Source organism: Ochotona curzoniae, unplaced genomic scaffold (genome assembly GCF_017591425.1).
Source record: "Ochotona curzoniae isolate NIBS_2020 unplaced genomic scaffold, NIBS_Ocur_1.0 contig_2688, whole genome shotgun sequence".
Lineage (NCBI taxonomy): Eukaryota > Metazoa > Chordata > Mammalia > Lagomorpha > Ochotonidae > Ochotona > Ochotona curzoniae.
The window spans coordinates 1918537-1943830 of NW_024465553.1; the positions used below are offsets into that span (position 1 = coordinate 1918537).

The 25294-nt window shown below is 43.3% G+C and overlaps 1 long non-coding RNA gene, 10 other non-coding genes and 1 pseudogene across 11 annotated transcripts; all 12 read right to left on the bottom strand.

The window, feature by feature from the left end:
- Positions 1 to 5475: 5475 nt before the first annotated feature.
- On the bottom strand, positions 5476 to 5550 carry LOC121153273. Its single transcript, XR_005883361.1, has one exon. It is a non-coding gene; the product is annotated as a small nucleolar RNA SNORD113/SNORD114 family (small nucleolar RNA).
- Positions 5551 to 9281: 3731 nt separating this feature from the next.
- On the bottom strand, positions 9282 to 9356 carry LOC121153276. The gene has a single exon (XR_005883364.1). It is a non-coding gene; the product is annotated as a small nucleolar RNA SNORD113/SNORD114 family (small nucleolar RNA).
- Positions 9357 to 9681: 325 nt separating this feature from the next.
- On the bottom strand, positions 9682 to 11513 carry LOC121153088. Its single transcript, XR_005883339.1, has 3 exons — positions 11477 to 11513; positions 10532 to 10621; positions 9682 to 9763 (listed from the first exon to the last, which is right to left on the bottom strand). It is a non-coding gene; the product is annotated as an uncharacterized LOC121153088 (long non-coding RNA).
- LOC121153279 lies at positions 10117 to 10190 on the bottom strand. The gene has a single exon (XR_005883366.1). It is a non-coding gene; the product is annotated as a small nucleolar RNA SNORD113/SNORD114 family (small nucleolar RNA).
- LOC121153280 lies at positions 11081 to 11154 on the bottom strand. The gene has a single exon (XR_005883367.1). It is a non-coding gene; the product is annotated as a small nucleolar RNA SNORD113/SNORD114 family (small nucleolar RNA).
- Positions 11514 to 11989: 476 nt separating the features above from the next.
- Positions 11990 to 12063, bottom strand: LOC121153287. Its single transcript, XR_005883372.1, has one exon. It is a non-coding gene; the product is annotated as a small nucleolar RNA SNORD113/SNORD114 family (small nucleolar RNA).
- Positions 12064 to 12856: 793 nt separating this feature from the next.
- LOC121153274 lies at positions 12857 to 12928 on the bottom strand. The gene has a single exon (XR_005883362.1). It is a non-coding gene; the product is annotated as a small nucleolar RNA SNORD113/SNORD114 family (small nucleolar RNA).
- A 616-nt stretch (positions 12929 to 13544) lies between these two features.
- On the bottom strand, positions 13545 to 13618 carry LOC121153281. The gene has a single exon (XR_005883368.1). It is a non-coding gene; the product is annotated as a small nucleolar RNA SNORD113/SNORD114 family (small nucleolar RNA).
- Positions 13619 to 14380: 762 nt separating this feature from the next.
- Positions 14381 to 14454, bottom strand: LOC121153282. Its single transcript, XR_005883369.1, has one exon. It is a non-coding gene; the product is annotated as a small nucleolar RNA SNORD113/SNORD114 family (small nucleolar RNA).
- Positions 14455 to 15185: 731 nt separating this feature from the next.
- LOC121153275 lies at positions 15186 to 15262 on the bottom strand. Its single transcript, XR_005883363.1, has one exon. It is a non-coding gene; the product is annotated as a small nucleolar RNA SNORD113/SNORD114 family (small nucleolar RNA).
- Positions 15263 to 19306: 4044 nt separating this feature from the next.
- On the bottom strand, positions 19307 to 19377 carry LOC121153283 (annotated as a pseudogene).
- A 4293-nt stretch (positions 19378 to 23670) lies between these two features.
- LOC121153277 lies at positions 23671 to 23747 on the bottom strand. The gene has a single exon (XR_005883365.1). It is a non-coding gene; the product is annotated as a small nucleolar RNA SNORD113/SNORD114 family (small nucleolar RNA).
- Between the last annotated feature and the right edge of the window lie 1547 nt (positions 23748 to 25294).

Here is a 25294-nt window from a genome sequence, read left to right on the forward strand (position 1 = left end):
TGTTCAATGCTCTTAAACACCCTCGAAGGAGGTAAGAATTTTGAGCACGGGTCTGCAAGCTGCTTGCAGGCAGAAGGCAAACACAGTGTCCGACAATTAAGGACCTTGCAATCATCATGGGGACGCCCACTCCATGGGCTGGAGAGAGGGCAAGGTGGTCACAAGTGGAGAAGGAGCCACTGATGAGCATCGTCATTACCTGCCATTAGCCAGCCATCGAGGCAATCATTATTCGGCGTATTTTATTTCATTTTCAATTTGAGCAATCCAACCCAACAATTGACCCAGTGCATGCCTACTGACTATAATTAGACCAACTGCATCATTAGTCAGGGGTGATTATGTCAATAGGTAGTATGTCTTGCCTTACCACAAATTCTTATAATTGGATAATGATGTCCCTTTTAATCTCTAACTACATGCTGATTGATTCTTGCACTGATCCAATTACGGAAATAGGAAACAACAGACAAGCAAACACGTTCTTGTATTTCTGGAATCTGTCTGGCAGAGGGAAAGGGCCGGACAGTCCGTCTCGTGTATGCATCGGATGCCATGCACCACCAGCGGTCGCCGCTGATCCGTGAGTGGAACCCTATCACGTTTACACTGACTACTGAGTAATTGTTTGAAACCTGAGAAAACCTTGATGCAGCAGCAGCTGACAGCTTTGTCACTATGCTAATTATTTACCTTTAGCTTTCTCTCATAGGATACTCTGTATTAATGCCATATTTGTCACTGTGCTACAGATCATCTTGAATACTATGGCCTACTTCTCAATAACATAGCGAATGCCCTCATTCAACCCTCCCAACCCAAGGAAGGAAGCATGGCCATGTTTACACTCACCTCCAAGCTGCTCTCACAGGGGCCACTCTAGAGCCTGTGACAGCACAAGAGTGGATGAACGCCGGCCACACTTCCATCTGGAAGGACAAAGCAGAGCAAGACCAAACAGTGAGAGCTGACCACTTGTCACCTCCTTTTCAACAAGTATCTAGCACCTATTAAACTTTCATAACACATACATTGTGTCTGTACCGAAAGGATCGACCTCAGACTTGAACCTGACCCAGGCTGACAGTAATGAGGGCCTTGGCTCCTCGAGGAAGTACCTGGCGCCGCCCACAATGGTAACACCAACCATGACTGATTGCTGTGCATGGGGTCCTGGGCCCCAGGGCAACGCCCTCTGCTGTCAGCATTTCCCAGTTTACTGTTGGCACCCTCTCTAACTTCACCTACATTATCGCATCAACTTGGCAATTGGTCTTTCATCATAACGCAGACTAAGTACAAGGGCCGCAGGTGGAGCCCGTGACTTTGGTGTACGCCAAGCCCCTCCCTGAGGGGCTACAAACTGAGCTACAGACCCGGCATCCTTGATGACTGTCAGGGCACTGACAGGGAGCCCTTGGCACGATTTCCTTCCTAGTCTGCCTTCATTTACACATCTGCTGATTTATTAATGCTTCAACTGACTAATAATGATGAAATAAATTGCTGCGGATCACTAAAACGACAGAGCATCCCCTTAAGTACCCGTAATGACTCTATAGAGTAACGTCCCTCACGACTAGATCTTCCATTAGTCAGTCGCAGAATGATGTAACCTATTTCTTTTCTCTCATATAAAGGAGCCACTTGAGCTCAGGACTGGCATAGAGATAGAACCCCAATCATTAAAATCACGACCTTACCCCTGGGGTCTATTTAAGATTTAGTTAATGAGTATATCAGCTCAATTTACATTAATAGGCAACCCCATCACACATTTTCACAGAACATGCCATATGCATTTCTCCAAAATATAGATGTATTTATTTTTTAAATTACTGAGAGTAAGAAAATTGAAATCCACAAAGCATCCAAGACAGGCCACAACCCTTAGCAGCTTCGCAAATTTATGTGTGGGCACAATCCCACAGCTCGTAACAGAGCAAGTCTCGCAGGAAATGGGATTTCCATGTCGGAGCAGCGTACTGCCCCACATCCTGAGTCCGCCCTGGGACAGCGCATGTCCGCTTGGCGCCAGCCCTGCACCCACCGACTGGCACGTATATCGTCTCTGTGCAGTTTCTTAGTGATCAAACCAACTCAGTTTACCCATTAAGAAGTGCATGTGTGAAACCCAAACTAGAATTTTAAAGAACAGTCAGAATTCATGTCTTGGTGTCACGTGAAGTATGCACAGCAAACCTGGCAAAATCTACACCGAGGGTAAGCCCCTGGCTGTCCTCCCAAGCTCCTGAGTGCAGGGGCAGAGCAGAAAGCCAAGTCACGACCTCCGAGTCACGACCTCCACTTCTGCTCTGTTCTGGAAGACGAGGTCAAAACACCAGAGCAGATTTTTTCCATTGAGCCAAACCTTTCCCTTCCACACATCTACTTTGGAATATTTGTAACTACTGGACATGTCACCTTCTTTTTTGGAAGCAAATGAGCCACCCAGAAGAGCCATGGCCCACAGACCTGTCCATATGTGTCTGTCTCACTGCCACAGTGTGTGCAAAGCCTTGTTTCCTAACAGCTGGCATCAGCATGCCATGGGCCCTTCCTAGACGTGTGGATTCTCTGCCCCTCCCAGCTTCCTGCACCAGAAACCCCGAGAGTGGGGCCAGCAGTCAGGACTTGAGCAACGCTCATCAGCCCTGCTCCATGACACGCACATATCTGCATCCATGCTTGGTCTTCTCCGATTTTATTTGTGTACACGGCTGTTTGCTCATCCTTACAGTCCAGTAACATCCAGAGAAACTCCTCGCTCCGAGAACAAAATCCGGTAGTACCGACTTACACCCGCTCGCCTCTAAGCGACCCAGACAGCTAAGAGCCAAGGCCTGCGTCATCATCATGAAATGCCATCAGCTGTCCGCCTGGCCTGTTCTGAGGCCTCAGAGCCAGGCAGAGAAGCAGCGACAGCCAGGACTGACAGCACTGTGGTCATGCAGACCACGGCTGGCTCCATGAGCTGGCTCCTGCTGGAGAGGGGTGCAAACGCCAGCCAAACAATGAATGCTGTACACATAGGAGTTTAAAAAACCTAAAGTGGAATAATACACTCCTATGAACATGAACCAAGAGCTCTTATTTCTTTTTAAATTGTGCTTCATTGTGCTAAAACAGACTCATAACACTGACTCCAAAACAGATCCTCCTAACTGATCCATGCTTGGCTTCCTTCAATTTTCTTATCAATTTTTGATACAATTCGATATATTTTTCCAACTAACTAATAGAACAAACTGGCATGAATGCCCAAGTCCCTGCCGTAAAGACATTATCATCCTGTATCTGCACATCTGCTTGGTGACCTGGGCGCAGCCTGAGCTATTGTTTATTGTCTCTGAACCCGGGAGTGATTATCTGCCTAAGTACGCTCTGGCACAGCTGCGAATCTAACAGATCTGTCTACACTCAATTGAAGGGCATTTTCATGTACCAGCTCACTTATAACAAAGCCAATGCAGATAACAACCCACCAAACCTGAAAAAGGAGTTTTCTTTTTAATATTTCTAATACTGGTTGGCAGGCTTACTTCCAAGAGAGGTCTTGAATGAACTACAACACGAGTGTGAACATGTAATTTCACACCCTTGGTGCAGAACTGCTTGCATTTATAGCACAGGTTTGTATATTCTTCTTTTTAAAATTATACCTTCTACTACAATGCAACAGTAAACAAGAAGGCAGCACTTGCCCTTGCTCAGGGCTGCTAATCACTCCGTCCCCATGGGCTCTGCGCAACACAAAGAAATCACAAAAAATCCAAAATGGCACCTTGGACAGCTGGGGCAAAACTGAAAGACCATCAATTTTTATCTTTCAAAACTGTCCACACCTGTGCTAAACACTGGTTCCAATTCTTGCTTCCTACCAGTCTCTCTCTCTCTTTCACCTCCTTTGATTTTATTTGACGTGCAGCCATGTATTCACTTTATTCTGAACACCAGGGAGTAGACCATGCAACAGAACCAAGACCACAGACTCTGACATCCGGAAGGCCAGGCCACAGGGCAGCCCAACTCCACAGCCATGCAGTCCTACGGTTCTGCCTGGTGGCTGCACTCATCACCCGGCGAGAGAACCCACTTCCCTCCTCACCCACAGCCACACTGCTCACTCCAGTCTTTTGGACAGCCACGCCCACTGGGTGAACTGGAATCTCACTGTGGCTTTGATTTCCGTGACACCTTGGGAATACCAGGCATCTCCCTCACATCTATTGGCGCTTCTACTTCCGCTTTGGGGAGCTCTGGATTTTTCTCTTCCCCTGTTTCTCACTTGGATTGGCTGCTTTTGTTGTTGGATTTTGGAGTTTATGATATATTCTGATTATTCATCCCCTGACATACAATTTGCTTGCAAATACCTGCTCCCATTCTGTCGCTACTCTGTTGTGTAGTAGTAGTAGTAGTCTCTGAACTTGACACTCCCTCAATGTCTAGTTTTGCGTCCATTCCCTGTCCTTTGGTGTCTCATAGCACTCACTACAGCAATGTCTTCAGTGCCGGCCCTCTGCTTTCTGCCGCCGTGCTCGTGGACAAGGCTTAATTTATTGCTTATCTCACAGTCCCAGCTGTCAGTCTTCACCCTTGAGTCACACCACCAATCACCATCACTGGGTGTGTTTTCTTCATACTAAATGTACTTTTTGATTTATGAGCTGAGTAAAAACAAAATTAAGAATCAAAATTTGGCCCAGAGTGATAGCCTAGCAGCTAAAGTCCTCACCTTGCACACACCAGGATCCCATGTGGGCACTGGTTGTAACCCTGACAGCCCTCATATCCCAGCAGTTCTGCTTCCCATCCAGCTCCTTGCTGTGGCCTGGGAAAGCAGTGGAGGACCGCCCAAAGCCTTGGGACCCTGCACCCATGTGAGAAACCCGGAAGAGGCTCCTGGCTCCTGGCTTCGGATTGGCTCAGCTCTGGCCATTGCAGCCTACTGGGCAGTGAATCAATGAATGGAAGATCTTTCTCTCTGTCTCTCCTCCTCCCTATATATCTGACTTTGCAATAAAAATAAATAAATTTTAAAAAAAAGAATCAAAATTTGCAGTAAAAAAATGAGGCTTAAATATCCTTAACATATCTTTAGAATCATTTGTGTCTTGCATATCCTTCATTAATCATTCTCATTAACAAAATCAACAAAATTTTTCATGTCCATTCCATGTTTGTCACTAGGCCATGGCTGGCTGTCATTAATTACATTTGCTGTGTTTGGAGGCGACATATAGTAACTATCCTAAAGTAACCACTACAACCCGAGAACACGAACACGAGAACACGAGAACACGGCGTAACTTACACAGGTGTTCCTGTTTGCACGTGCAGGTGTGACCGCACAGCAACAAGTTCCAGCACTTCAGGCATGTCTGCACCGGGAAATGCAAAGCAGATCAGAAGAAAACAAGATTCAGACATTGTTTGTGTACGATGCACCCAATGACTGACACGCCGTCCTTCCTGGACCTCAGAGTTCCTGCAAGCCTGTACTCATCGTACACGACTCGTACGCCGCCAGCAGTCATCACTGGTCCAGACACGGTTCATGTGCACATCATCTACCCAATATTATAGCAATTCATTGTTAACAATAAACACCCAGTGCTCCAAAAACTAGACAAGAGCCTGAAATATTTCTAACATTTGCATTTTGGATAATCACCCATATCAACATTTCTCTTTCATTAACAGCTCTCAGGATTTTTATACAGGAATCAATCAATACAATGCTTCCTACTAATTATACTTTTACAATGAGGCTATGGTTGGTATTCACTGATTACAGGAGATGCATCTTAATAATACAGTGAACACTACTAAATAAAACACCGAAGCCAGAAGAAGAACGTGGAGGACAGGCTCCCCAAGATGAGAGAGCCCAGACCTCGTGCCCAAGCAGCCTGGCACAGGGCCGTCCGTGCTGGGGAGCAGGAAGCGGTGATCCCAAACATGCAGATCTCTAGCGTTTGCTTTCCTGTGTATCATTTATCCGGTGATTGTAGTGCTTTTTCCTTCTTAACAGAAGGACTAATCTTACACATGAAGCTAAGAAGATTGATTCAATTACCCTATATGTGATCTTTAGTGAGGAATGTAACACCCCCACCCATTCCCGCCACTGTGTCACCACAAATACAGGAGGTTTATATCACACATCTGTCTTTTTTACCTTGCATATGTATTCTTACACAGATGCATTTAGATTGAGGACAGAAATTCATTAAAACAATCCAATCTCTTCAGGATGTCTCCTGAGAGACACGCAGCACTGCCTTTCCCACTCCACGGCATCGCAGGGCTCCGGGGTGTTTTGCTCATCGCCCGCGGACTCACACAGCAGTCAGCGCAACTGGTCCAGACACGGGACTGCTTTCTCATCTACATTTGAATATTCATTACTTCACTAGCATTCATTTTATAGCCCCTATAAATCACAATAACCAAATGATAAGGGCATTGAATCTGTATATCTGCCTACAGAACCATGTTGTTTATTTCATAATTCTCCATAAAGGAGTGTTGATAACAACAACACGTTCACCTCCCTACCTTTGGTCACTTCCTCACTTCGGTCAGGTCTCCTCCTGGATCGTATTTCACTCTGTGATGATAGAATGGATACTCTAAGCAGCCCCCCATGACCTGAGCATTAACCATTACTGGCAGTGTTCTTTATTTTCCTCATGACCTTGAGTGCCAGAGTGCACCCATTCTGCAGAATGCTGTGCTTAGCAGATGACTTGAAAACCCCAAGACTCATTCTCACGGGTCCTTTCCAGACCCCCTTCACTTACCCACTGAGGCATACAAACGTCGCAGGGGGGCGGGGCACACTCTCAAACAGGAGACTGACCCAGGAAATAAACTTGAATCTAACTTTTAGAGCCTGTTATGATTTTTAGACAAAGTGGTAAACCCCATGCTCCATGTGCAAATGCCGTGAGCGGTCTACACGCCACAGGCGGCAGCACGGATTCAGGCACGGACCGTGTGTCCTCACCCTCACCGGTGTGTCACTACCGACCAGTCTCCTAAGTCACTAATCATAATGAAGTAGATTATCAGGAATCTGGAAGACAACGACATGGCCTCCAGGCATGTACTTAGATTCTTCTGCCCTGCTAAATACACCTCTGCTTGCAAGTATCAAATAATCAATATAACAGTTCATATCAGGTCCACATTTATCATTAGACAAGGATGAACCTCTTTCAAATATGTCTAATACTTTCAAAACATTATCATAGTCAGCAGTGTGCAGAAGGCACCACAACTCCAGGCAGGAACACGGGCAGCTACTCACCATGACCTTCAGGCCCCTGGGGTCCTGAGCACAGCAAGATGGCTGGATCTGACACAACCAAGCCAAGCGGGGCAGATGCCAGCAAGATTGACACAGGCACAAACACACACTCCACCTTCACGTACCCCGTCACGTGGCAGGCAGGAAAGGCAACCAAGTTTATGACATTTCACTCAGCAAAATCAATACTACTTAACCTTATTCTTTCCCATTTGGCTCACTCATGGCCAGGAGCGAGGACACTCGGCTGCCTCTGATTCCTCATCACCCTTATTGTGTGCTAGGAGTTTTCACTGCATCAGATCACACATTCCTAAAGGACCCTTCATTTTAGTATTTCCACGATTCTGACACTGATGCAATTATTATAGTCCAAGCTCATTAAAAACTATTGAAGCAAGTGACCCTTAATTCCAGAATCTCTAGAGACAATTTCAAACAGAAGTACCCAAGGCGGTTTCACGCTGTGCTGGACCTCAGAGTTCCGGGAGGCACTGTTTGCCATGAATGAGTTGAATAATAAATAGTCAATAGCAGCTTACCATAATAAAATCAAAATCAACGAGCACAAAGCCAAGGCCGTACCGTTCAAATTCCTAGCATCCTCCCCCAGGCCCCGTCTTCACCACAGCAATGGATGACTCGTGTGACAGGCTTGGACATCGGACGTCCATCACGCACACTCATCCTTGGTCCAGACATCACTCCTGCCTCTCCCTGTTAATGAGTTAACTTGCTAGGCCAGAAAACTAAGTAACTGTGGATCACAAAAGAAAAAAAGCAAAAGGACCTGGATTATGCCATATCCTGTCGTCTAATTTTAATTTCTTTAACTACTTCGGAGTTTCATACATGGATTATGCCGAGTAATGCACTGTGCCACCGATGAGAATATTTCATATTTTTTAAATGTAGGGTGAATGTCCTTTTTAAAAACAGTTCTACAAAGAATGAGACTCTTGCCTTGTTTTCAGTACACCAGAACACATGCAGGCCACTATAATCACCCCAAGTACAAGCACCCTGAGACACAAGGCCAAGGGGCGGTTTTAAATGGAGACCTTGTCTGCATGCACCCGGAGGCCCACACTTCACCTGCTCCCTGAGATCTGTGCTATTACTTTTCACAGTTGGGGGCACTTCACTTAGACCTGCTTATGTTTGTTTATTGATTTTCACTGATCTAAACTAGTAAAAAGAACTGTGATGTCTGTTACCTTTCCTTACCCAAAAAGCAACCACCTTCGTTTCAGTGTTTTTGATATATATTAACAGATTTACTTGCTATGTGGCATATTTTCATAACTGTTTGATGGTTCACTTATTCATGTTTATTTATTTGCATCTGTTGGCTGGTTAATCTTGTAATGGCAATATATGAAAACATACTGGTAGAAGCAAAACCCGTGAACACAAAGGAAGAACAATGCCCTACTTCCATCATCTGTCTGAAGGGTCATTTCCAGCAGAGGCACTAGAATAGATTTTCATTTTTACGAAACCTCTGATTTTCAGACACATATTATTCATCATCTGTGAATCATCAAAGATGATGAGCACCCATTATTCCTGATGTAGGTTATTTCATGTAATTGCATATTTATCATTAGGTCACAATTGGCTTTGATCACACTAACTACATGGAACAGCCTCTTAAAAAAGATTCACGCTTGCAGAACGGTGACTATTACCGATAGTTATTGCCGTGTCCTTACATCCGGGGCCTCCTCCCAGAGTGTGACCACTGGGGGACCCGACAGCCAGCCACAGGGTGTGTTTCTGACAAGTGAAAAACAGAACAGATGCCAGGTCAGAATATCCTCTTCTCCTGATGCTGTGTTCCTCCTTACCATCACTCACCTGAATGCTACTGCGTCGGTATACTCTAGATTGCTAAGGAAAACAGAGAAGTCCTTGCGCATTCTTTGGTCTCTATGGAAGCAGTAGCAAAACACTCCACTGCTTGGAGCTCAGACTTCCAGAGCAGTAGTCACCAGCGGCCGTGACTCATACGCCACCAGTCCTCACCACTGATCCAAGATGGCCCTCCGCTTTGCTGTTTCTGAATCTATTTGTTTACTAATCACTCAAATGCTAATGATCAAATAGTCGTGAACATCCCAAACTTCAGAATAAAATCCTAACATACCTTTTACAGCTATCAGCGGGATCATTATAACACTTTGATTACTGATTCCTAACTAATATTAGTTAATATATGCAATCTTTCAGAACAATGCTACACTTATAATTGGCCATGGGTATCCTCCATAATTTAGACACAATACTCTTAACAATACAGAGAACATGGTTTAAAGCCACCAAACCCGAGGCAAGAATCCTAACCATACTCACATAGGACTCTCCGTTCCTACATGGAATAGCACCTGTAGAGCTGCAACCATGGAAGGAGACATGTTGGCTGGGAGCGCTCTCTGTGAACACCTGCCAGAACAGATGACAGAAATAATGGAAGTCTGTCCATTACACCTCTCCTTTCATTTTATTAGTCATGTAAGGGAAAACAAACAGTACTGAATTTGGCCCTACCTAAGCAAGGACTTAGTCATTATTTTATTATAAATGCCATCAGCTAAAGAAGTAATGTCTTTGAGCCTTTACTTCTTAATAGACTGGAACATTTTAATAAACGTTAATATCACATCTTCTATTGAAGTGTTTAAATTTTCATTGGTCCAATCATAAGAACAGAACGAAACGCATGAACACAAACGCCAGGAACACCCCTGACCACTCCCATCAGAAGGACGAGAGGGCAGACGCGTCATCTCAACCTGTTGGACCTCAGACTTCCAGACCAGCGGTCATCACGCATCCACGACTCACGACTCGAGTCATCATCATTGATCCAACATCGGCCTGCCGCCCTCGTCTGACTGGGTTCTAACTCACCCATCGCTTCACTGACCACAGAACCAGATCATGAAAATATAAGAACAAGCACACGTTAACAGCTATCTAGGGGATATTTTTTAAAAAAAAAAATCAGTCATATCTCTTGGTGTATTCAATTTTAGTTTTTGCTATATGGATTAATCAGCATAGTTTTTTATATTTATCATTGTCAATTATCAATTTCATATTTAGCATCGGGTCATAGCTAGCCTTCCAAGTGTATACACAACACTAGCAATGCAGGCAATATGGTTTATAATTAACAAAGCCACAGCAAGAAAACCTGACTGTACTCACGTGGGATTCTGTGTGGCTGGGAGAGCAGCACCTGCAGAGCTGTGATCATGGACGAGGATGGACGTCACCTTGGAAACCACCATGCTGAGGCTACAAAGCAGAGCAGATGAGAAAAACTTTGGCTTTCTCTTTATCCTTGCAACCCCTTTTATTGTATTAGCCATTTACAAATGTGTTGAATTGTGAAGACTTTTTTTTTGGTGGAGGTGGGGAAACAAACAGCCCTAAATATGGCCTCCCCAAACAAGACATTGGGCCATAACTTTTCCTTTTTATGTGTGCCATACTCAGGCAAATGAACCATTATTTGAGCTTTTCTTTCTTAATGGGTTTTGGGGATTTTAATATTAATAGTATTTATTTACCTTACAATATTTACATAACTGGACAATTCCATACCTTCTTCATTTCTACTTATTTAAATATTTATTTAATGACTCCTTCAATGACCCACTAAACATCAGAATGAAACATATGAACACCATCAGCAGGCACAACCTGACCACTCCCATCAGAAGGACGAGAGGGCAGACGCGTCATCTCAACGTGTTGGACCTCAGACTTCCAGACCAGCGGTCATCACGCATCCACGACTCACGACTCGAGTCATCATCATTGATCCAACATCGGCCTGCCGCCCTCGTCTAACTGGTTCTAACTCAGCCATCGCTTCACTGATCACACAGGTGCCTCTCGTGAGAAACTAGGAGCAAGACACTCACACGCACTCTGATGGCTGCCCAAAGGCTCCTCTCCAGCATCAGTCCTATCTCTTGCTGTATTCAACTTCAGTGTTGCAATATTGATTAGTCAGCATAGTTTCATGGCAGGGCCATATTTATCCTTGTACCAATGCTGGCCTTCATGGCTTACACACACTGCTCTTAACAGTACAGGGACTATGGCTTAAAAACCACAAAACCAAGACAAGAACTGTGTACTCACGTGGACTTAACACGCAGTGGCATTCAAAGAGCTGTGACCATGAAAGGGGCATAAGGCTGCTACGGGAGCTGCCACTCTGAGAGGACAAAGCAGAACATGCAATGGGAATATTAACCTTTGTCCATCTACCTGGCATTGCTCCTTTTGTCCTATTAGACATTTATAGATGTGAAATTCCATAAGTACAGCTGTGATACCATCTGTTCTTGGGCAAACAGACAGCACTGAACACGACCCTTCCCAAGCAAGGATTTCCTCATTACTTTAATTGTAGGCATTATCCTCAGAGTCACACCTTGGAACCTTTACTGCTTAATAGACTCTGATGTTGTAAATACATATTAATGGCATTTTGTCCATACATTTCCATAGTTAGTGCCTCACTTTCTCACTTGTTTAATAATTCTTTTATTATGTTTAATGATTCTTTAACCAATTACAAAAACAGAATGAACACATGAACACAAACATGAGGCGGACCCTTGAGAAGGCACAGACAACTTCCACATCATGTTGGGCCTCAGATTTCCAGGCCAGCAGACATCACTGTCCACAGATCAGGCCTAACGGTCATCATCATCGACCCAACATCAGCTCTCCTCCTCTCACTCAGCTGGTTTCTAACTAATGTTTTGTTTCATTAACACTAATTACTTAAGCATAAATCAGGAAAAAATAAAAACAAGGTCCTTGGGTATACTTCAATTGGGTCTTTTCCAACGTTTGTCAAATCTCTTGCTATGCTCAATTTTAATCAGGTGATACTAATTAAACATACTGCTAACGATGCCATATTTAATACTGAGCCTTCATTAATGATCACAAACACAGGATGCTCTTAATAATAGAGGAAAGATGCCTAGAAAAACCACAAAACCAAGGCAAGAACTAGACTGTACTCACACGGGACTCAGCCTGGACCACACAGCAGCACCTGCAGAACTGCAGCCTTCACATCCAAGTCAGCTTCAGCTGGGAGTGCCCTTTCTGGGAGCATGGAGTAGAACACACAACAGAAACACAGACTCTGAGTCCAGGTACAGACACATCTCCTGTCACCTCACCAGCGACTTCAGGATGTGCTTAATCCTGAGAATATTTGAGAAGATGAGCAGCAGCAAACAGGAATCTACCCAAACAAGCGTTTGGACAGAGGTCACTGTGTAGGCTTGAGCTGGTATGCTTAGTGGGTTTTGGTGATTGTAACATAGTTTTTAACTTCACCACAGAATTAATGCTGCACCTTTCTGATCCTCCTTTATGATTATTTCACTGAGCAAATTCTAAGACTATGCTGAAAATGCATGAATACAAACATGAAGAATGACACCGTACACCGAACCACAGGATCGGAAGCTAGAGATTTCACTTCTAGTTCTGCTGGACCTCAGACTTCCAGACCAGCAATCAGCATCCGTGCCTCATACGCCACTAGTCAACATCATCAATCCAACAACACGAACCTTCTTTCTCTCTTCTAGTGTTTCTAATTCACCAATTCACTAGCACCAATCACTTATCTATGAATCACAAAGACTTAAGAACAAATCTTTAGGTGTGTTTAATTACTAACTATAGAATCTTATCCAACATGGGTCATATGTCTTGTTATACCCAATTTTAATTTTATAATATTGATTAATCAACATAGTATTTCATAGCAATTCCAAATTTATCACTGGGCCATGGTTAGTCATCACAGTTTACGCATATATAATGTTTGCAACCAGACAGACAGAATATCTTTCAAAAACCATCCAAACCGAGGTGAGGATTTCAAGCATACTCATGCTGACCTGGGTGCTCCTGACCCATGGGACGCCTGCAGTGCTGTGACAGGGAAGCCGATGTCACCAGCTCTCGGGGTACCTGCCGTGGGAGAATAAAGCCAGGCAGATGACAACAATGTCAGTCTTCTGGTCATTTCACTTTTGAAATCTGCTCTGATTAGTCATTTAATGATGGTTCAAATTTGACAGAAGTTTTTTACTTGAAGGAAGGAACACCAGGACCACCCCTGACCACTCCCATCAGAAGGACGAGAGAGCAGACGTGTCATCTCAACGTGTTGGACCTCAGACTTCCAGACCAGCGGTCATCACGCATCCACGACTCACGACTCGAGTCATCATCATTGATCCAACATCGGCCTGCCGCCCTCGTCTAACTGGTTCTAACTCAGCCATCGCTTCACTGATCACACAGGTGCCCCTCGTGAGAAACTAGGAGCAAGACACTCACACGCACTCTGATGGCTGCCCAAAGGCTCCTCTCCAGCATCAGTCCTATCTCTTGCTCCACACAATTTTAATTTTGCAATTTAATGAATCATTGGCAATGCCCTATTTATCACTGGGCCATGGTTTGCCTTCATGGTTCACACACTAAAGGCCAAGACTGGACTATACTCACGTTGGACTCCAAGTTCCTGGTGCGTAGTGGCATGGAGAAAGCTGAGCCGATGGAAGAGAAGCAGATCATTCTGGGAGCACCGGGTCCACCACAACGCGGGGGTTGGAGAGGAGGGACGCAGCAAGTGCCCTGCTGTCCAACACCCTGGCACACATCTTCACGTCTCAGCCCTGGACGGATACCATCAACCCTTCTAAGTGGGCAAGAAACAAGTGTTGGTTATTTTTTTCTTAATGAACTTTGATATTTTAATGCACATTCATAGTATTTTTTTCCTCATCATAGTATTTGGATAATGAGACAATATGTCACCTTCTTTATTTATTTGTGAATTCTTTCACTGATTCAATGATGAAAATGAAAACACATTAGCAAAAATTCTAAGGATGACATCCTTGAAAATTCTTTTTTGTTTTTCTTTTTTTTTTTGCCTTTAAGATTTTCAACATCTAACCACAGACTAGGAAGGCACTGACGCGTCATCTCAACGTGTTGGACCTCAGACTTCCAGACCAGCGGTCATCACGCATCCACGACTCACGACTCGAGTCATCATCATTGATCCAACATCGGCCTGCCGCCCTCATCTTACTGGTTCTAAGTCACTGATCATTTCACTAGCACTGATCATGTAGGTATGCATTACGAAGAATTAAGAATAAAAGCCTACTGTGTACTTTAATGGCTGCCTACACAATCTTCAACATTTGTGACATCTGGCGTTGCACTCAATTTTAATTGTGCAGTACTGTTTCATCAACATAGCACTCCATGGCAATGGGCCCTGGCTAACCTTCACAGTTTTATACATAATATGCTTAACAATTCAGACAATATGGTTTAATAACCACCCAAATCAAGGAAAGGAGGACTTTGCTCACGTCTGACACCATGCCCCTAACGCACAGCAGCGCCTGCGCAGGAGGACGCACGTAGCCTTGGGAACACCACTGAGAGCACAAAGCAGAAAAGACGACAGAAATCGTCATCTTCGTCCCCTTACCCTTGAACTCCTCCTTTGATGTTTATCCAGTGGAGGACATGTTAAAGTCATGACATGGTTTGCTTGAGGAAACAGAACACGGCTGCTTGAACAAGGTGTCTGGTTGTTACTATTACAATGAAGTCTGAGCCTTGTTTCCTGAAGGTGATGGTAACACACAGTAATAGCATTTCTCTCCTTGCCATAGTATTTTCATAATTGGAAAATGAGTACTTCACTGATCCAATACAATAATACAATGAACCTGCATGAACACAAACACCATAAACAACCTTCTGGGATGTTCTTAACATGTTGGACCTCAGACTTCCAGAGCAGTAGTCATCATCCACCATGACTCACACACGCCACCAGTCCTCATCACGGATCCAAGATGGCCCTCCTCCACTGACTGACCAATTCAGTACAGTCTTAAACAATAATAGGAGTAAAATGAGAATAGTTTTGCAAACAGAAGAATGACTTTATACATAAAAGATGATGGGCAGCAAAAGCCTTCTTTCAGTGTATTTCACAGTCCCTGATAAAGCAGAGGACAAACTTGGACCACGTGAGGTCACCCAGTGGATGGTTACTCACCGGAGGAGGCATGCTTGGACACAACAGCGGCCATGGACTCCATGGTTGTGGCTCAGAAAAAACACAAAGAGCAAGTTCATTCTAAAGAAGACAGAGGAAGCTGATAAGAAATCAATCTTTCTTTCAAAAGGCTTTATGTTACCCTTTCATATTGGCAATTTACTAATTAATCTGTAGTAATACTAATAAATTATCTTCCTAATAAAATTAAAAACACAAACTTGATCTGACATGGAACAATACTGACCTTGACTTACAAACATTGTCCTTAAAGTCCTTAGACTGTGATCAGATCCTTGATCCACATGTTTTTAAGATGTTAGTGTTTATATTATTTGTTGCCTCACCACGTATATTCATATTTTGAAACGCTCCATTTATTTTTTTGTTTACTCATTTTTTTGTTCTGTGATTGATCTCTCTATAATAAAAGGTCAAAATTCAGTAACTCAGCTCTAATAACAAGATCACCACCGTGAGACTTCAGAATCACAATTAATGCTCAGTGGAGGCAGAGCATTTCCAAGCAGGAAAGCCCGAGGAAGGTCACCCAGGGAGCACTGTGCACACAGACGCCATGCAGCCCATCTGTGGAGTCTGTAAGAGACGCGGGAAAGGACAACTCCACTTGTGCTAGATGACAGATGTTGCGGCATTAATTAAAATCCTTGACTTGTGAGCGGCTTTTTTTGAGTGGCACCAAGTTAACCTTTAATGAATGCCAACCTGCAAGGCAAGAAAAGGAGCTCTGTGTACTGTGAGAACTTTTGATTGTTCAGCATTTAAACAGAATCAATGTAAATGACATTTCCTAACAAGGTCACATCGATGGTCCATGACCTTCCTGGTTAATGTTTGTGTAACTTTCTACACATCTGAATCTATATCAACTTGTGTGTGTATTTTCTCATGGATTCATTTAGTCATCAATTCACTTATCTAAGAAAAAATCAACAAAACAAACAAAGCACCAACTTAGAACTAACGCGAGAGTGCATCTTGCCTCCGGAGTGTGCAGGTGGGCAGACCTGGTTGTTTGTTCTGGTTCAAGGCAGCACATACATCAAACAGGACAAAGCACTTTTCTGCTTCTAAACCCACACCTCCCTGGCTCCATATGTGACCTGTTTGTTTAGGTACAGGGTTAATCTTTGACTACTTACTTAACTAACAGCCTCTTCCTATTCCTTTTTGTTAAAAAAAAAAATGAAAAGTTTCCAATTCACACTATAACTGGAAAAAACACATGGACTGTTACAAAAATCTCTTTATATCCAAAGAGGCGACATGCTAATGAGCATCAATGAGTCACAACAATTTTAAGGAAATTGGTTGTTTCACTACACACTTCCATAAAAGATGCAAGCAATCTTTCATTACTACATTGATTCAAGCACCGATACAGCCGCAATGCTATCAATATCCACCAAAATGCTAAAATATCTGTGAACACTACAATATTTGTCTACAGGCTCATTTCTCACATGGCAACGGGATGTAATGGATGTAGATTTGGAATCATCATAACCCTGGGTTTATATCAAACACAAACCCAGCACTGTGCCTTGTGAGCAGACATCTCCCATTTCCTCAATCCAACAAGAACTACAACAGAACGCGTAGCACCCCCACATGCATCCACATTTCACAGAGGAAGAAGATGGTCCCCTTTGTGCAAAAGCCTTTTTTGTGGGTCAGAAAATGAACCACACTCCCTGCCCATCCTCTTAACAGGTCAAGTCTTGCCTCTCTTTATGTGACTTTATCCCTTCCTGCATCTTCCAGGCTTAACAGGGTCTATACTTCCAACGCTCCTCTCCCAGAAGATCATGATGGGGTTTGACCGCCATGCACATGTTTCCTTCCCAGGCACAGAAGAAGTCCTGTGTTTTTAGCCTCAGAATCTGACCTGCGTGAGCACCACTGACAGTAACCTTTTAGGACAATCACTCCAGTTCACAAATGACCAGACCCTGAAGTCAGCTGAAATAATCTTGGAATTAAACTCTCCTGGGGTCAAGTCATTAGTCTGGACCCGGGACCTAGAGCTCTAGTGACACAGCTACCAGAGCCAGGGGATATTCACAGAAATGCAACATTAAATGCGTTCCAAGAGTTGATCTGACATCAGGCATGATGAGGTTGGAGCCAAGGACAAGTGGTCTATATTTGAAAGATACGACAGTAAACTCTATGACCAACCACTGTGCAAGACACTTAACTAAGGACAACTTCTCGCATCTTGAAAGGTGGCTGAACTATGTCTTCATGAAACAGGAAGATTTAAATCAGGTGACCTCAAAATAAAAATGGTTAATTTCTATATTAATCAACTGAGTAATTAACTGTGGAAATTAAAAAGATGGTCTTGCTTTTATCACCTTAATTGACCACAGATGTACCAAATTACTCTGAAATGGCTTTGATTCATTTTACCTTTGTGTCTGGCTATTTATTTATTTTCAATAACAGAGTTAACACCCGAGACAAACCACCGAACAAGAAGCAATTACTTTGTTACTTACATGGGTTTCTACACTCATTACTCAAAAGAACAATAATCAAGACCTTCATTAGAGAATGACTGAATCATCGTATCTCCACTCTGTGGAGCATGGAGCAAAGAGAAGAATAGGGAGGTTAGCTGGATCAATGGTTACATACATAGATAGCCTAGATTGGGGTTTTTTAATTGGGACCAAATTAATAAAAAATTATTAGGAATAAGCCTTGATGGTCGCCAATAAGGAAACTATGAATGACATTATCTATTGATTCACTCACGTTTGACATTTAACGACCATGATGAACAAACACTGAGAATGCTACTACTACACATTTCTGTGTGCTTAAACACTCCCTCCCCTGCAAGGTCAAGGCAAACTCCTGCTTCCCAATGAAGCTTATGACAGCAATCAGATTCATCACAGCCTAAGGGTAGGCAAGCTCTTGGCAACCATGCATGCTCACAGGTATTCAGGGAAGGGATGTCACTGCCAACAGGCCCATGTCCTAAGGAAATCACAGACACAACGAAGAGCCAACGCAGATCTATACCCGTATTTGCCACCGCAAAGATGTAAAGGGGCCGGGCTCCCTTGTTCATGTGAGAACAGTTCCTCAGGGCTCCGGCAGTCACTCTCTCATCTCCGGAACTGTGCTTTGCTTTCTGCTCAACTCATTGAAACAATAACAGATCCTGTTGTTCACAGGTATAATAACACCATTATATCTGTGAACTCCGCAGAAACGGGGCAATATGAATGCTTGTCTGTGTCCTTTTTTCATGTGGAAAAGCTACCAAAATATTTTAATTATTACTAAACTAAGTAGTTGAGTTTAAATAGAGTAAGGAATATGGGAGAACTCCAAACTACACACCTGAAATATCTCCACACAGATTCCACAAGTGAGCACTCTCTAGATTAGTTAGTTTAATCAATAATTAATTTAAATTAATATTTCACCATTTACTTAATTAAAACAAAACAAAAACCTAGCAACCTAACCCAGAAAAATAATGTGGTCCTTAACATTCAATTATCTAAAGGCTTCTCACCCAAGAGGGTCAGCTTTGATCTATCTATTTTACTGGAACTCGGGGCTCCAGAAATACATCAGTAATGGTTTTTATTGCATTACAGACTCTTATATTTGGACCATGAATAGCCCATTTTGTCTTTATTCATTTATATGTTCCTTGATTTATTCGCGCACTGTTTTACTGAAAAATAACATAATCTATATTCAGAAGCTGAAAAACGAAACCCTGATTACTTTTAGCTCCGGGTAGAAGCTCATTTCCCACTGAGATGATAAATAGGGATCTTTTGTTAGTGGACCTCAGAGTTAGAGGGTTTAATCAAAATCCTTGATCAAACACCCCAGGGTACTCATCATTGATCCAAGATAAGCAATCTTTTTCATCTTTTGTACCTTTGTTTATTGATCTGTTCATTGCATCACCAGCAGTAATAAGATCAATAACTATAATTTTTTTAAAAAAGGCAAGGACAGTATCTTTGAATATAAGTAGCACCTGTTTCTAAGTTGTTTTTTCTTCTTTTATTTCTTCAGTAGACTGCATCTTTTCCCAGGGGGCGAATGCCCTCTGGACTGTGCCTCAGTGAGGCCAGCAGGGTCAGTTCCCACTCCTCCCAGGCTTCCCAGCTGTGCTACAGCAAGCCTTTTTGGCCACTGTCCGCCCTCCAGGAGGCACTGTCCGCCAGGACCTGACGTGCTGGTGCAGACACAGCCAGCACACCTCATCTGTACACCACAGACCCCCACTGCCCACAGCCACAGAGCACTGGAAATGTGAATACTGTAGCCGAGAAACTGAATACAAACTGAACTCAAAACGCATTGGCATTTTGCGATTTTAAGCAAAAGTAGCCCCGTGTGCATAGGGACAGAGAATTGAATGGTCCAAGGATAGATTTCATTACTGAATAAACACTAAGTTAAATGAAGTAGAAAAACAGGATGAATTATTAATACACTCATAAAATCAATATAATATCTTCTGTCTTATTTTTAACCACAACTGCACTTAATTGAATTAACCAAAATCTGTTCCAAAGCACACTGGCATCATTATTCTACTTATGGCTTAATTTAAATAATTCAATGAAAACTAGAGACAAATTTTGCCCAAGTGTTTTCACTATGATTTCTGTTAGCCTTGCCCACAAAGGCAACAATAAGAGACCAATTCAGACAGTCAGTCTTCATTCTGTGGAATCAAATACCAATTTCCAAAAGAAAGGGAAGTGTAGATTTGGACTGATTTTAAAAAGAACTTCAGTTGTGTGGTGTTAGAGTAATCATCAAGTCGGCTCAAGCCTCGTCTTCTCACTGTTGGTCTGTTTATTCTTATGTGAAATGATTCCAGCAACATCTCAGCATCCATCACTTACACAGATGCACACACACAACCCAGAGCAGAGACGATTTCATATTGCAGGCTCCACAGCCCCCAAGCTGGGAAGATAGCATGGATAGCATGCACAGAAATGAACCCTCCTGCTGAAACCTTGGCTGCACTTGGCCCACTTGAAAACATTTAGTGTAGTGTTGGTACGCTTCATTCACACAGAACAGCTCAGACTAACCAGGGGCAGAGGTGAAGGTCAAGGAAGACTTCAGAAGAGGCTGGCCACGTCTCCATGTGGCCTTTCCGCCACTCACAGACTTCAAACCACAAGTTCTCCCCTTTTTCCAGCACAACTCAGTAAACAGTTGGAATGGCAGTCTTTTTTTTTTTTAATCAGATCTTTAAATTGAGCTATTCTCATTCTTCTAGTATTGTTTTCCCTTTTCTGGTGGAATACTCATGCAACCACACACACAGAACAATGATTATCTATTGTTTCTGGAAAGCAGTAGCAGAACTCCCAGCATCCATCCTTGAGATGTGATACCATGGACACCTCTATGATAACCCACGTCTCACTCCCTACTGCCCCACTAGGCCACTCAGTTTTTGGGATACATCTGAATGAGTTACTACAAAAATTCAGTTTATGAACTGTGAACATTCATGTTCAAGATTCAAGACTACTCTGGTTTTCTACCATAAATCCATTTAATACAGAGAAAAGCAAGGCCACTTTCTAAAATGGACCTCAGAGTTCCAGATGGCTTTAATCAAGTCTCAGCATTGGTCCAGGGCTGGCACGCAGATCCTTCGCGTCTTGATACCTTTCTTCCCCCTGGGAATCACAAACTCCCAGGAAGGACGTCCTACACTCTGTCCCCGCATTGCTCAGGCTCATGTCATCACAAGCAGGATACGCAGCTGACAACCAGACTGCGTGGATTGCGTTCAGCTGACTCAACAGATAGTATAATCAGCAATCAAAATCCACAGAGACACCCCACAGCTAGAGCACCAGCACATCTAAGAGCTTCCCCTTAGCAGGCAACACCCTGGAACTTGACCCAAATGGAAATGCAAAATTCAGCTTTGGCACAGAAATAATATGGAAGAGCTAATAGTTGTGAAAATTCACAAAATACCTCCTGTCTTTTTTATAAATGGACCATGGAGGAGCGAGAAGGAGCTATCCCAACTTCTTGATCCATGAGACGTTACCAGTTTGGGTACACACTTGGCCCATGACACGTTACCACTCTGGGTACACGCTTGGTGTTCCTGTTAACATGTGCCTGCAGAGCCATCACTTCCGTATTCCAGTTACCAGACATGAACAGAGCAGGTTCATGGCGACCAACATGGCTCCTTGCCCACAGAAACAGAAGCTGAGATCTTCCCTGAGTGTGAGCAACAGATGCCAATGTGGCATGCACACCCACGGGGAACAAGAAGACTTTCAAAAGAATAAAAAGGGAAACGTTTTAATGGGTTTCAAAGAGCAGTTAGCCCTACACCACCAGCACCATCATAGGCGTTGCTTTTTATCACATTATCATCAATTGTAGGGTAGTATCTTTTTATCTATTATTCAGCTTTTAGTATGATGTAAAATAGGGAAAAGGTTTGAATCAACTCCTCAAAGACCATGATTAATATCTTTCTAGACACCCCCACCAAATTGCATAAAACCAGATGGTTTTTTAATGGAGAAAACTTTTACAAATGAGATGCATTTAAATTTTTCTCTTATGACACAATCTGGCCAATGGAGTCACACTGAATTTTAACTCACATACTTACTGATTCATTTCCTTAATCATTCTCAGAATAATTTCATTATCTCCTATATTTTCTAAGGAAAACCAAATTGTAGAGCCACCTGTTACCTGAAACTAAATACAGGTGCTTGCCAATCTCTGTATTGGGCCTGTGTTCACGAACAGACCTTTGTGCGTGAACGGCCATTCCCTGCATTGTCCAACATGGTAACCATCGTCCACAAGCGCTACAGAAGTGGCCAGTTTGCCTAAGAAACTAAATTTGATTTTTAATCAATTTCTTCATATACTTGTATATGAATGTATTTATTTATTTGAACAACAGAGTATGGGAGAGAAAAGGACAGAGAGAATGAGAAAAAACTGTCCTCCACTGGTTTACTCCTCAAATGGCTCAACAACCAGAACTGGGCTGGGCTGAAGTCAGGACTCCTGAAACCACCCAGGACTCTCACGTGAGTGCATGGGTACACGGGCCATTCTTAGCTGCCTTTCCTGGCACATTAGCAAGGAGACAAAACTGAGATGGAGTGGGGGCTGGTGTGGTAACCTAGTGGCTAAAGTATTCACCTTGCACGTGCCAGGAACCATATGAGCGCCAGTTTACGTCCCAGCTGCTCAACTTCCCTTCCAGCTCTATGGGAAAGCAGTAGAGCACGGCCCAGACCCTTTGGGACTCTGCACCCGCGTGGGAGACCTGGAAGAAGCTCCTGGCTCCAAAATCAGCTCAACTCCAGCCTCCACAGCCACTTTTCTTTTTGAATAAAACATCACCAAGTCTGTGAGGATTTATAACTACTATGTTCACATTTTCAATGTTACATGTAGGATGATGTTTATATTATTGAATATCCTAGGAGCCACTGCTTACTATACTAAGTGCATCATCTCATGCTAATTGTGGAGGTCTTTCTGAAGACAAAACGTGCTGGGCAGGTGTGTGGAGCAACAAGAAAGCCACTACTTGAGACACCCACATCTGAAATCAGAGCGCCTGAGATGAAGGCCTGGCTCTGTTTCTATTCCAGCTTCCTGCTAGTACTCCTGGCTGACAGTCACTGATTCCCTGCCATCTGTGTGGGACACCAACAGCCCAGCTCCTGACTCCGTGTGGCCCAGGCCTGGCTGCGCTGAGCACCTGCTGAGTCACTAGATAGGAAACCTGTACCTGCCTGGTCTGCGTGTGTTTCCATGCCTGTGCATTTGTCTCTGATCCTCCTGTTGTCAGAATAAACAAATAGACAAACAAACAATGAACTTTTTAGGCGAGACGTGCCACAAGCAGCTTGTCACAAAGAGACAACAGTTATTGCGTCTCTGTCCATGGGCTCTCAAAGGGCTGGCAGCCTCAATCTGCTTTATTTGAACTCAAAAAGTTCACAAATGTATTAGTCATCACTCTGGATTCATTAGCTCCCTTCATATTTGTCATTACTTACATTTTCTTTCTTCCTGCATGACATTACTCTACACCCAGCATCAACAAAAGATCCCAAGCATGCTGCGGAGCAATTCCACTGCGGGCACATTTCCCACACGTTTGCTGGACCTCAGAGTCAAAGACGGGGTTTAATCAGAATGCTTGATTCAGATGCCCCACGCACACTCATCACAGATCCAGACTTGCTTTCTGTGCTCACTTCTTGACTCACTGCGTATGACTTAGAGTGAAAAACAATCCTTGAAAATGTCAAAAGGTGTGAGAGGCCATAGCCCTGACAGCAGAGGCCCAGATGGCCACCATGCACCTCGCCAGTACGAATCGTGAATTAATCCATTTCTTTGCACAGTGTTGCCACCTGTTAGACACTGCACCATGCTTGGGCCTCATTCATTTAACATTTACATTTCATAGATGATGCAATGGACCACCACCTTGACTGCTGTGGAAGAAAAGGCAGAGGGGTCTCCGTTTCTTTTTTCTCCCCTGACAGGCCCACAGTCTATAACACTATCAACAAAAAAGTGTTTCAGTCCACTGGGGTATAAAAACGAACTGGCTCACCCAAAAGATTTGCAACTAACAGAAATGAATCTCATCTGTTTGTCCTAATGAATCCAGTTGTGCTAAATTAGAGTCATAACAAACCCTAACTCATACCATATTGTCAACATTGGTCAATGCATGACCAGTTGGGTACTGTTTATGAACACAGTTACACATCCCTTTGCAGTAACTCACTACACAGGCTTGACCCAAGCCCCAGGCAAGCACATGAGCTCCGAGCAGGGCTTAGGTGGACACAACGTCTCCCAGAGCCTCCTGGGAGGGGAGCCAGTGAATCAGGTGAAATGGGTTCATTCTGGGGAGTAAAGAGCAAAACTTTTACAAAAATTTAACAATTTTCACTGAATTGCTCTAAATGAACCCTGGCTGCATGGTAATCAATTAATCCTAAGCCTTAGTTCATGGCCTCACATGTACACTTAGGAAGAGAAAGCACTTGATATTTATAAAGTTACGTAATTTTGGAAGCGAGAACAACACTTTATATTTATTAACTGACGTATTTTTTTATTTAAATAACATAGAAAGTCAAGCAGTAAAAACAAGAGAAGATGATTAAAATTATTAGGAAAATCTGTCTCTACTTGCCACCCACATAAGTGAGAGCAAGAGCATCATTTGGTTACATTTGGGACCAAATCAGATGCACAAGAAATTCGATTTGTGGTCCAACCCCGACGGTGGTCCAGGAATGAGCCTACTTGAGATACTCAGTACTCAACTCAATAACTGATTTTTTAAATCACTTACAGAATAAAAGTTTGAAAAGTTTCAAAACCCACCGAAACAGAACAGAAACACTAATATGGTAACCACCTGTAGGCACAAGTTGAAAGGCCTACAAAGCTTGGTGTTCCTAAGGAAATTAGTTACATACAACATGACCAATAATTAGGTTTATACCAAACGTAGGATTTCCACTGCTTCATTGTTTGCTGAAATTTTAAAAGATGATTGAAAACAGTTTATGAATTTTTTTCATTTGTAATTCTACTTTGGTGCAACAGCCTAGTGGCTAAAGTTCTCACCTTGCATGCTCCAGGATCCCGGCGCCTGTTTGTATCCTGGTTACTCTACTTGCCTTCTGGCTGCCTGCTTGCGGACTGGGAGGGCAGTGGAGGATGGCCAGAAGCGTGGTACTTCCACACAGGAGACCCCG